We start from the raw sequence: 12,883 nt of genomic DNA, 5'->3' as shown, positions 1-12,883 counted from the left end.
GAGTTCTAGTTATGCAACCACAAGATGTGGGAACAAAAGTATTTCTCAGCCAAGGGATGCAGACTGGAGGAACCTAGGTCCCTCTCTCTTGGGAAGGGGAAAAGGGCTCATCCATCCCAGCAATGTTCCTAGGTTATGAGTATCCTCAAAGAAACAAACCCACTCAGAGCCCAGTGCCTCTAGTTTTCCCACCAGCCTCTACCCAACCCTTCTTTCGGCTGGCCCTCTCTTAATCCCAGATCTGCCATCTACACAAAAGGCTGAGCCAGCAAACAGACCCACCTCTGCCTCTGAAAATGGCAGTCATGGGGTCCTAGCGCCCCCTCGAGGAAGTCTTAGGGCAACACAGGTCCCGACTCCCGTCCTCATTCCCTGGCAGTCCTGTGACAGTGGCATGCTTACCTCTGTCTCTGGTCGAGAAATGAACACCGGGGATGTAATCTTCAGATTGAGCCCTGGAAATACCAGTCCCCAAAGTTGTACTGCACAGGCATCCTGTGGTGGATGACAGTCAGGTGGTTAACAGGCACCAGGACTTTTAATACCCATGTGGTTGGGTCAAAAGCTCTATCAGTGATGGTCTAGGTTGACAGGCGAAGTCAAAGCTCCAATGTCCTAACACACCTGACCTAGGATTGTCCTCCCTCTTCATCTTTCTTTTTATCCCTTGCTGCCCGCCCCTTGACACTCCATCACCCTAAATCCCTCTAGCCCTTAGACATCTCCTTCTTATCTGACCAGAAAATAAACTCGTAGGGGCCAGAGATGACTGAAACCTGGTGACCCACCCTGAGCCCAAGGGTCTACCCCAGGCTGTTTCCATCTGCAGTCGGTGACCACAAAGCTCCTGGATGTCATGAAGTTGGTGAGGGGTCAGTGGCTTCGTCCTACATACTTTATGCTCTGAAATTGTCCCCACAGAGATTGTGAATGGTTGGCTCCCTTGATCCAGGGACTCCTAACCAAGGCTTGCATGTTCTTCCTTCTTCCTTCATTTCTTCTTTTTCTCTCTCCGTAATTGCATTCCCTCTCTTTCCTTTCTTTTTCTCACTCCTGGGCCTTGAACTCAGAGCCTGGGTGCTGTCCCTGAGCATTTTTACTCAAAGCCAACAGACTATAGCTTCAGCCACACATCCACTTCTGGCGTTTACTTTTTGGTAGGTAGTTGGAGATAAGAGTCTTACAGGCGTTCCTGCACCTGCCTTAAGCCTCTATCCTCCCATCTCAGCCTCCTAAGTAGCTAGGATGACAGGCGTGAATCATCAGCATCCAACTCAAACCAAGGTTTCTTCATGTGCTTTGGATCCAGCACTGGAACCTTTCATCGTCTATGAAACCCCCAGAGACTGGCACACACTGTAACTGTTTGTTGGATAAATAAATGAGCACCTTCCTATGACAATACTACAGAAAAGTCCCATCTGATAGAGGTAAGCATCTTGGGGTAGGAGGAAAATCCTGATGTAGCTGTTCCACAGTTCTCCCTCCTTCCTCTTCCCACTCTCCTGGTGCCACTGCACTTAACTCTTTTGGCTCTGAGGAAGTGAGCCTACTCGCTGGATTCTGGGGCCTCTGGGATGCCTATCTTCTCAAAGATCTCTGTCCAGCAGCTGACCATCTCTGTGGCACTCAATTCCCCACATAGGTATGAACGAGGTTGCCTTGAAGGCCTGGCTGAGGGGGCCTCCTCTCCTCCCCCTGGAGCTACACAGGCTGGTCTACCATATCCGGCCCCCAAGTTTCATGTTGCAGAGAAAGGATCCTTGAGGCATCCTGGGTTTCTGAATCTCCAAGAGTCCAGTGCAGGTGCTGGGAAACATCTCTGCTCACAGCTGGCTGGCTGGGGATGGTGAGGTCACAATCTCTGCTCCCCTGATGTCCTCGACTGTGGGGGTCACCCTAGAAAGAGCAGGAAGAAAATCAACAGCTTCCAGAGAAAGGCAGTCAAGGCACGACATTCATAGCAGGACACCATCTGGCTTGGGAACTCTGCCTGTGCTTCTTTGAATGTCATTGTCTGGTGGCTGAAATGGTCCATCTAATTTGACCCATAATCCCAGGTATTAGTGGAAATTGTCAGCTTCAAGATAAAACCCTGGAAAACGTGGCATTTCATTTGCCCAATCAAACTTAAAGGGTTCCAAAGTCAGCAGTCCCCTTTTCCTTCCAGACAGCCTACAGCAAGTTACAGAAACTAGCATTCAGAGAGCCCTAGCTAACTGCCACAGCCTGATACTGAGCAGCTTCCAGCAGGGGGAATGCACTTGCCTACCACTGCCCAGCTATAAACTGCCCAGTGGGATACAGATTTGAGTCTCCAGGACCCCAAGGAGGACTGCCCACCGGTTCACTGGCCTGGGAGGGAATCCTTGTCACCAGTGGGGGCCCAGAGCCCCCTGCCCAGTTGCCCATGGACACAGTCAATGCTCTGGATAAGGTTGCCCTCTCATCCTTGGTCATGGTGAACCATGTGCCATGTCACACCATTCACCACTCCCCAGACCCTCCTAGCTTCACAGTCCCTGCTCTACTCCCCCCATCTCGTTCCTTAACTATGTTTGGCAGACACATTCCCAACTCTTGCATTAGCTCCAACCATACACCACACGAGAGCAGACTGTCTGGATAGAAGAGTATGACGTCAGTCGCACTCGCCTCATGAGCTGAAGACAGAAGGACAGGTGTACACTCTGGTATGTGATTCACACAGGCCTCCTAGGGGAGACCCACCCAGGCCCAGCAGCTACTGTGGGCTATAGGAAAGGGGAAAGAGATAGTTGGAAAGGAATGTCTACTGAAACTTTCCCAAAGGAGCCATGAAACGATGAAGGAGAAAAAAAATTATGGCTGGACTCATACTTGGCATTGATGAAAAAGAACAACAAATACACACACATACACATAAATAAAATGCTTTTGTTCTTTTTAGACAATGACTTAAATATGTTTTCATTGTTCTCATCTCCCTGCTCTCTGAACACACACACACACACACACACACACACACACACACACACACACACACACACACACAAATCCAGACATGTGACAGAAAACTTTTCAATGCAGCACCTGCAATTTGCCAACTGATCACTCACCTGAGCACAGACAGGCTGTATATGGAGAGAGATGATTCTCTCTCTCTCTCTCTCTCTCTCTCTCTCTCTCTCTCTCTCTCTCTCTCTCTCTCTCTCTCTCTCTCTCTCTCTCTTTCTCATGCATACACACACACACACACACACACACACACACACACACACACAAATAAACTCAGAACAGTGCCTCTTCTGAGTTTGTTGGTTCCTTTTCTGGGACAAGGTACAAGCTGGAGCACAGGGGTTCCCTTGTCAAACCAGGGGCTCCCACCCAAGGGAGCACTGCTCTAATAACGCAAAACCACTCTGCCTCTCCCTTTCTCAAGGCCCAGACCCTTTCCCTTGGGAATAACTAGCCTTGACTCCCCATTCACCAAAATCCCAGGCCAGGACACTGGGTGAAGTTGTCCCAAGATAGGTGGCTCCTCAGCGCCAGGACTGAAAACAAGCAGGGGGTCCTGGTGCCCCAGAGGGGTGTCAAACATGGGGTGGGGGCAGTGTTGGTGAAATGTATGGGGTCCTAAAGGCTGCATACATGGACAGGCTTACAGCCTAGATGCTTCTGGGTGCCTTGGTAGATTCTTGGGAAGGACTAGGAGACCAGATGGACCGGGAGCCAGCAGATACTGGAAGAGCTGGAAAATGTGATCAACCTGTGAGTGTTGTTGACAGCTGAGGTGGGGGAGCAGGCCAGGTGTATGTGTGTCGGATGGGGTGTGTTCCTCCCAGACATTCACCTTATATCTGACTCCAAGTGCCCTCACATACCTAGTGGGCTCTTCTGGGACCCTCCTCAGGTGAAAGGTTGACCAAGCACAGAAGACAAGGGCTCTCAAAGCCAGGAGGGCCTATCTTCTGCATCCAACACCCCCCACCTCCAGCAAAAAGGAAAAACCAGAGAAGGCAGTTGTGGAGGTGCTGCTCCCCACCTCTGACTAAAGCCACCAGGTGCTCACCAAGGAGAAGAAAGATGCAGATAGCCGGCTCTATGGCTTCCACTGCTCCAGGCCAGGGGCTCTGTTTGGCGACCCCTCCTCACCCATTCCTGCATCTCCCTATTTCCTGGGATACTGGCCACTAATGATGGGGGTGGGCTCCGTGAATCGACAACCACCCCCACCCCTACCCCTAGGGCACATTTGTGACAGGGACATGGCAGACTGTGGGGTGTGGGGCAGGCGATAGTAGGACAGGAGATGGGAGGCAGGAGGTGCGGGTCTGGGTCAGCGGGAGAAGGGGTTTGGCAGGAGGGTTCGCAGGGTGCGGGCCATGGGGCAGCCACTCGTATGTGCTGCTGGGAGAAGCTGTAGGTGGTGGCTCCGGGTGCATGCAGGCCCAGAGTCCAAGTACCAGGATCCAGGACCTGGTCGGGGCTTCAAGCAGGCCAGGGGCGTGCCATCTCTGCTGGGCAATTGCACGAGGCACAACAGGTCCAAGCCAAAAACACCATGTTTGAAAGGCCATGCTGCTGGGAGTGGGCACGCGTCTGCAGGGGCGTGACAGGGCTGAATGTGGCCTCTGTGCCTCCTCTTCAGCCACGCTGCCCCCACCTCCGCAACTGCGATGGTCATGCTCCCTGCTCTGGGACCTCAGACTCAGGGCTGCCATGTCCATCACGCCTCTGCATTGCTGCCTGTGGTAATATGCCTGCTGCACAGGCTCCACATGCTCTGCGCTCCCCGCCAGGATCTGCGCTAAGATTGAGGAGGTCACCAGCCGTTGAAGCTGCCTGTCCTTGTGTTTGTGCTCCCTCTTCTCTCTCTTCTCTCTCTCTGCCCCAACCCCTCTCCTGGGCTGCCTTGCTCCCACGGGATGCACCCACCCCCGCTGCCAATGAAGTGTGCCCTGGGTCCCACCCAACCTTCCCTTGGCCATTCCCCCTTCCCCACAGCCCCACCTTCCACCCCTGCTGCAAGCCCAGCCCTGACTTGGCCCTAAGGCTTCTAGGCCATGGCAATTGTAGCCTTACCTCAGCTCATCATTTCCCCCAAACCCAGTACCAGCCCAGGGGATCAAATTTCCCCTCAGCCCCACCACTAGAGGAGACTCTACTCCATCCCCCTCCACTCCACACACCAAGCAGGTATACAGTGACCTGTGTGTGTGTGTGTGTGTGTGTGTGTGTGTGTGTGTGTGTGTGTGTGTGTTTGCATATGTGTGTGTGTTTGTATGTGTGTGATTGTTGGGGATAACTGCTTCTCAAGGACTCAGAACATAGCACCCTTTGAGATGACTCAGCACACAGCACACTTCCAAAAAAACAGCAGAAAGCACCCTGTGTAAAGGACTCAGCACACAGCCCCCTTTGAAGGGCTTAGTACATAGCACCCTGTGTAAAACACTCAGTGCACAGCACCCTTCGAAAAACTTAGCCCATAGCACAATTTTGAAAGCACATACCAGGCTGTGGAAGGACTCAACACATACCACACTGTCAAAGGACTCAGCCGAGAGCACCATTTGAAGGACAGTACAGAGCATCCTGTGTTAGGGTCTCGGCACACAGCATTTGAAAAATTCACCTCCTCCCTCTCTTGTCAATGGCTCAGCACATAGCAGCACCCTTTGGGATGAATTAGCACACCACACCTTTTGAACGACTCAGCATACAGTATGTTGTGTAATGGACTCAGCACACCGCACCCTTTGAAAAACCCAGCACGGCCCACTTTTCTCAGGGACTCAGCACGTAGCATCCTTTGGGATGACACAGCAAACAGCAATTTTTGAGGACTCAGCACAAAACCCCATGTGGGAAGGCCCCAGCAAACAGCACCCTGTGAAGGACTCAGCACATAGCTCACAAGTTCAGCTGTCATTAGAATTAAGGTACTTTCTTCAGAATCACCATTCTTCAGAAACAATTCATAAATCCTACTTGTTTACTTTAAACAACCTGTGTTTTATTGGGGAAGGTCAGCTTGGGGTCTTGAACTAAAAGTTTTGGGGCCCTGTCCCTGATCTCTTTGGTTCAACGCTAAAGATCTAGCACGTTGACCCACAGTTCCATTTTTTTTTTTGCTGATTGCTTTTGACAGGTCTTATGGTGATCAGGAAGGTCAAGTAGGGGTGTCCATGGGCAAAGGCTCTTAGCTGGGCCTGGAGCTGACTTATTCCTTCCTTGTGGCCCTGGAAGCCAGGCCTCCTGGAGCTCTCTTGGCTCAGGGTGGAACAAACCTGCTCTGGCATCACCACTCAGGGTGAGCAAAAATCAGCTTGGCCCTGGTCACTTCCCCCAATTGAACTCTAGAGGATGATGGCAAGGCCCCACACGTTCCGCATCTGGCCACCAGGGAGCAGGAGTCTCCCACCATAGGGATTGTACCTGCGAGTTGTATTTATTCTTGCTTCCCTAGAGTCCCATCATGCTTCAAAGCAACCCTGGGCAGAAAAGTCTTCGAGACTCTTACCTACAATTAACCATTGAAAAGCAAGAGCACTGTGGCTCAAGTGGCAGAGCACTAGGCTCGAGCAAGAAAACAGGGATAGAGCCTAAGCTCTCAGTTCACACACACACACACACACACACACACACACACACACACACACACACACACCACATGCATGCGTGACTTCATTACTACCTTGATATCACAAACCTATTGCATCATCACATTGCCATTGTGACATCACAATCACATTGTGACATTTTAATCGGTTATGACCTCTTAGCAACTTTGAAAAAGCATATGGCCTTTGTGACAAAAAATTCAGTTGGTTAGCCATATAATCACTGTGGTCAGTGATTGAGATCAGTTATACCATTGCAATACTACAAACCCTTGGAGGCAGGATCACCAGTGTGACATCATTAACCAGTCCTCCCCTCATAACTTTGACATGATGCCCTTGTGATACATAGGAACATTGTGATCTCATAATCTGTTTTTGACTTCATATTTCAGGAATGACAAGTGATATTAGAAATCTACTCTGATATCATGAACATTATGTCATCACTCTGTCAGATTTCATGAACATTGTGTCACATTGTGACATCACATACCTGTTGGGAGTTCATAACATTTGGGCTAATGTATTACTTTGTAGATCTCACAATCCCATTCTGAATTTATATTCTCATTTGGAGTTATGTACAAGTCATTATGTCGGAAACAAATTTTACAACTTTGGTGGGGGGGAGGGGGAATTGGGGAGGATTGGGTGGGAGGGCAGGGGGAGGATGGAAGGATGGGAAGGGGAAATAAAGGAGGAGGCTATAATGCTTGATAACAAATGTACTCATCATCTTGCCCATGTAATTGTAACCCCTCTGTACAGTATTTTCACAATGAAAAAAGAAAAAATTGAAGTCCAGCCTGCCATTGTGACATCATCAATCCATTGTGACATCATTTACCTATTGTGACCTCATCATCATTATGGCATCACCAACTAATTATAGCATATAAATATTATTATTATGACTTGATATTGTGACATCATATTGCCATTGTGATACCACTGTCCCATTGGGTTTTGCAAACCTATTATGACCTCATAACATTTTACAAAATTCATAGACTTTGACACTATTAAGTTGTGAATTCATATACTTATGATGCATAAAACAAGACAATCCAGGGCTGGAAAGATGGCTCAGTGGTAGAGTGAGTGCCTTGCATGCCTGAGGCCCTGGGTTCGATTCCTCAGCACCACATAAGCAAAAAGAAAAAAGCCGGAAGTGGCGCTGTGGCTCAAGTGGTAGAGTGCTAGCCTTGAGCTGAAGAGCTGAGGAACAGCGCCCATGCCCAGAGTTCAGGCCCCACAACCGGACCCCCCCCCAAAAAAAGACAATCCAATGAGGCATATTGACGATAATTTTATTTACACTAGAAATGGGCCTGTATTTACCTTGTCCTGGGCTGTACACTCAGTGACAAGCCAGGCCCAACCACCAAATCGCAGACCTCCAATGGGCAGCCCTGCACATAGTTAATTAGTGTGCAAACCACCAACCCCCCAAATTATCATCTCCAAAGCTCCAAACTTCAATAGGTAAGGCTTTTTCCTATACTCTTACTCCCTCCTTCTTTATAGACCTTTCCTTCATTTCCCTTTTTCCCTTCCATCACTTCCTTCTTCTCTTTAGGCCTCTCCACTCTCCACAGGCCTACACTTCTCTGGCTTGGTGGCCAATTGACATCCTTCCACTCCTGCTCTCCCTCAAATTCCTCTTCTCCCAGGTCTTTCCCCTCCTGCTGTCTCACCACTTCCTTCCTTCCAGGTCTTCCCTTGATTTCCTCCAATTCCTTTGCTGTGACCAGGCAGCCTATATATAGCGTGAACCCCTCCATCACTCCAATTGATCTCCTGCTTAACACTTTTCAACCATCACTTCACAAACTACACATTCCTCAATCACTTCTTCAAAGCTCATGTGAGGATGACATCCTACTCCCTCCAGCAGCATGCCCTGCCCCCTTTGGTGGCATGACCCATGCACTCCAGTGGGCCAGGACATGGGGCCACATTGATTAGTGGGTCGTGCTGATTATTAGGGCTCTGCTGCTTTATACATCCCCCACTGGTTTTCATGTCCAATCAAATCCTTGATTCCTTCTTACCAAATCCTAAAAATTTCATTCTCTCCACACAATGAACAGGCTTTAAACGTAAATTTAATCAAAAACAAGTAAATCATAGAAACACACTAGTTATTATTAATTAACACTAAGTCTTATCCTTAAGCGATCCTCTGAGTGTCTATGAACAGTCCATCTTGTAGCATTCTCTGTATATTGGTCCAATGCCTATTTCACTTGAAACTGATGGAGCCAATGCTGTTTTCATGCTAATTTAATAGGCAACAGTGAAGTTTGCACCACCCAGTAAGGTCCTTGCCACTAAAGTTCCAATTCAGGACCATGAGGCATTTTTACCCACACCAGCTGTCCAGGGAAGAAAGAGTGGGTGGAGTTTCTTTTTTTCTTTTTTCAACTCCATTTCTTAGTTTATTTCACTTACTTGAGGTCTAGCTTTTGAATTTATTGCTGAAGTGAGACTTGCTACAGAATAAACTACTCTCTCCAAACAAATTTTCCTTCTAACTGGATTTAATTTCTTTTTTTGGCACTTTATTAAAAATTTATTTTACAATCTAACCATTTAAAACATTTTTATATCAACAAATACAGAATCAGACTATGGAGGCATAATATATACCCAAGAATTGGTACAAATGTGGACTATATAACTGAATAATGGATAGACATCTCTGGCAGAATATAAAGATATATATTTACTAGCATACCGCCATCTGAGTGTCAATCTGTTCTTCTTTTGTCAACCCCTGGAGCTCGATCTCAGGTCCTGAGAACTTCTTGTCAGCTCAATGTGCCCCAAGATGGTATGCTGACACTCAATCATTCATGAATTTGGCCCTGTAGGCTGTGAGTTCAGATGCCAGCACTCCCAATAATGAATCATAGAGAAAGAAGGTGATGGTGACATGTTTTCCTTTTCTGTGAAAATCCTGGATGTCAGGTATGAAGTGGAATACATATGCAGACCTAGATCCTATGTAATCAATGTAATAAATGTTCTATATGCAATAATAGTCAGTAAAATAAACAGTCAATACATGAATAACACAAAAAATAAAATGAATAACTATGCTGAATACAATATGGAGTCAACATATGTATGTAAATATAAATCATATATCTAATATGTACATGAATAGGATGTGTTCTAGTGCTGAGGATCCATATCAGGCCTAAGGAACAGACTTGAATTTCTTGACTTCAAGAAGGCGACCTTCCCCTTCCCACACAGTGTAACAGAGTTACCCAAACCATGAGTTCCAATCCCAGTCCTGGCAGATAAAATGGCATCTCTATACTATTCTTAATTATTGCATTCTGCCTCCATTTAATGAATGTGAATGTTTAAACGCTTCATAAAGTATTGATTAAAATTGATCAGTATCCTATAATATAATTGTGTATAATTTTATCCTAGAATCATTCAAGAACTGCCCATTCAATCATGACATACATCACTGACAGAGGAGGATTGAGGGGCGAGGCAAGTTCTGCACCTAGAGAATGAGCTGGGGGAACTGAGAAGGAAGCTCGCAGAATCATGCCCCCCCCACAGGACCATCTCAAGCCATGCAGCAGCTTCAGGGCCAGGCCTACTGAATGCAGATGGAGTTGAAAAACCTTGAGGAACAAATTCACAACAGGTCCAGGAAAAGCAGAGGATCCATCTCCAGAACGCGGAGCAGCGGGAGCAACTGTAGAGATTGGAGAAGAAAGTTGAGGATTGGTAGGAGATCCCTGAGACCCCAGATGCCCATGTGTGTGTGACCCACAACCGGAAGAACAGCTGGCCCTGCTGTGGGATGCTCTCCTCAGGGTGAGCAGTGAGAAGGAGGAGCTCACCAGCATCCTGGACTCAGAGAAGCAGATGAAGAAACATCTGTGGGAAGAGCTGGACTATTCAGAGGAGAAGATAGAGGAATGGAAACAGGTGGCTTAGAGAGAGAAAGCCAAATGTTGCTGGAGCTGCAGGAGCAGCAGGAGCAGTCTCTGGCCCAGCTGTAGGTGCTCAGAGCCACCTGTGAGCAGCACATTGCCTCCAATGTGTGCCTGATCTCTGAGAATTAGGCCCTGCAGCAACACCTGCAGAGGCAGACCCAGCTGCTGGAGCAGCTGAAGCAAGTGCAGGGCCCAACCAACTGGGGGGACCAGGCCCCCAAAGTGGCAGGACAACCTCAAGTGCCTGGAAGTGACCAGACCACAGGAGGAGCACATACAGGCCTAGCTTAGTTTGCTGGCTTTCCCTGGAGAAGGGGAAGGTATGAGCCCTGGAGAAGCAAAGGTTGAGGAAGCGACTCTCCCTGATGTGTCCATTGCAGAGGATGGAGACATCCCCCAAACTGAGATGGACATGGCTCTGCAAGCACTCTTGGAGGCTGAGATCCACAGGGGGAAATTCCTACAACAGGAACATCAGGCCTGCTGCAGACACTTGCCCCCCCCAGCACCTCTGTGCCAGAAAGAGCTGGAGCCATAGGTCCCCTGCCCATGAGCTGCCTGCCACCAAAGTGTGTGTGAGGATGGGAAGTGGGACACAAGAAGAAAATCTGCTTCATCCACGACCTGTCTGATGAGGTGGACTTCCAGAGTCCAGCAGATGAGCTCCACCATTGATGCAACCAGCTGTCAGCACATATCCGCACCATCCAGGAGTCTCCCCTGGTGTGTAAAGGACAAATGTTCATCCTGGATCAGCTGTGTTGGGAGAAAGCTGAGTTCATGTTCTGGCTGTCCCAAGAGATAATGGAGAAGAGGAGAGAGCTGCAGGAGCTGCTGCCGCTCCTCGCAGGGGGCTCCAGGTGCTGATACAGGGTGAGCCCCCCACTACTGCTGCTGCTTCAGAGGCCTCAGGCTCCTGGGTGGGAACAATGAGGGAGGAGCAGAAAGGTTTGGGAAAATTGCAACTTCAAGATCGTTTGGAAACTGCAAGAAGAGAGGTCAGGGTTCCATATCCCATAGAAGACACCCCCTCAAAGCATGTCCTGCCACAGATGCCCCACATCCAGAGCTGCCCACTGCTGGCATGCAGGGGTCACCATAACTAGGTGGACAGATGGCCTTCTCTAGACCTCCATCTGCCTGGTGAGGGAAGGGTAGAGCAGAGGCTACTGGAAGGAGGCCCAAATTCAAGGGATATCTAATGGCACATTGGTGGCCAGGGAAGAGTCCCATATTATGCTCATCACAAGGAATAAATTGTGATCAAAGGGGGAAAAAAGCCTCCACAAAGATTTGTTCTTCCAGTCATAGGGCTTAAACTCAGAGTCTGGCCACTGTTCCTGAGCTCTTTTTGATCAAGGGTGGTGCTCTAACAGTTGAGCCCCACCTCCCCTTCCAGATTTTTCTGTGTGGAATCAAACCCAGGGATTCAGGCATGCTAGGCGACCACTCTATCACTGAGCTACATTCTCAGCTAGGATAATCCCCTGCCCCAAAACCCATATAGCCATTCTTCAGATAAATATGAAGTAGGGGCTAGGATGAATATGAAGCACAGGTCTGGTTCACATAGAAATACTTCCCTGCCCCCTCTTTGACACCCTTATTTAAAGTTTCTCTTTTACCATTGAGGGATGAGAGAGGGAGAAGGGAGTCCCGAGAGTGGAGTACCAAGAACAATAGCTTCCTGAGCCCCACAGCCTCCCCCACACATGTGATCCTCCAGATTCTGATCTTACCTGACTCATTGTGGAGTCTACATTGTCTCCCCACACCTGCAAGGCTCAGGATGAAATAAATGTCAGCCCTGGCTTCAGCCCACACCCAGGGTGGAAGCTCCTAGTCCCAGACCAACTTCCACTTCTGACTGCCCAGAGTTAGGCTGGACCCATCACTCATCAGGTGATGACCTCACAGATGGATTCCAGGAAGAAGGTCTATTGCAAAGAGCAGAAGCAGCAGGATGAGCAGGGTGGAAGGATGTGGGGTGATTGCTCTGGGATCTTCCTCCTTAGAGGCCTCCTGTCCAGCCAGAGAAATCCTGACCCAAAGCATGGCCAAGGCCACGGTGTGTGACAAGATGGAGGATCATGGGACTAAAGGAGGTACTGCTTTATCTTGGTGCACTTGAAAATTCAAATTATATTTGGCCCATGCCAATCCCAAAGACAACATGTAATGCCTCTCCTTGTTGTTGTTGGCCAGGGGTGCTGTCCCTGAGCTCTTTTTCAGGGCCACTTCTTGTTTTCTGATGGTTCATTGAGGATAAGAGTCTCATACACTTTCCAGCCCAGGCTGGCTTGG

Source organism: Dipodomys merriami, unplaced genomic scaffold (assembly GCF_024711535.1).
Source record: "Dipodomys merriami isolate MVZ:Mamm:240054 unplaced genomic scaffold, mDipMer1.0.p SCAF_1660, whole genome shotgun sequence".
Classification (NCBI taxonomy): domain Eukaryota; kingdom Metazoa; phylum Chordata; class Mammalia; order Rodentia; family Heteromyidae; genus Dipodomys; species Dipodomys merriami.
Note: the sequence above shows the minus strand (reverse complement) of the source record.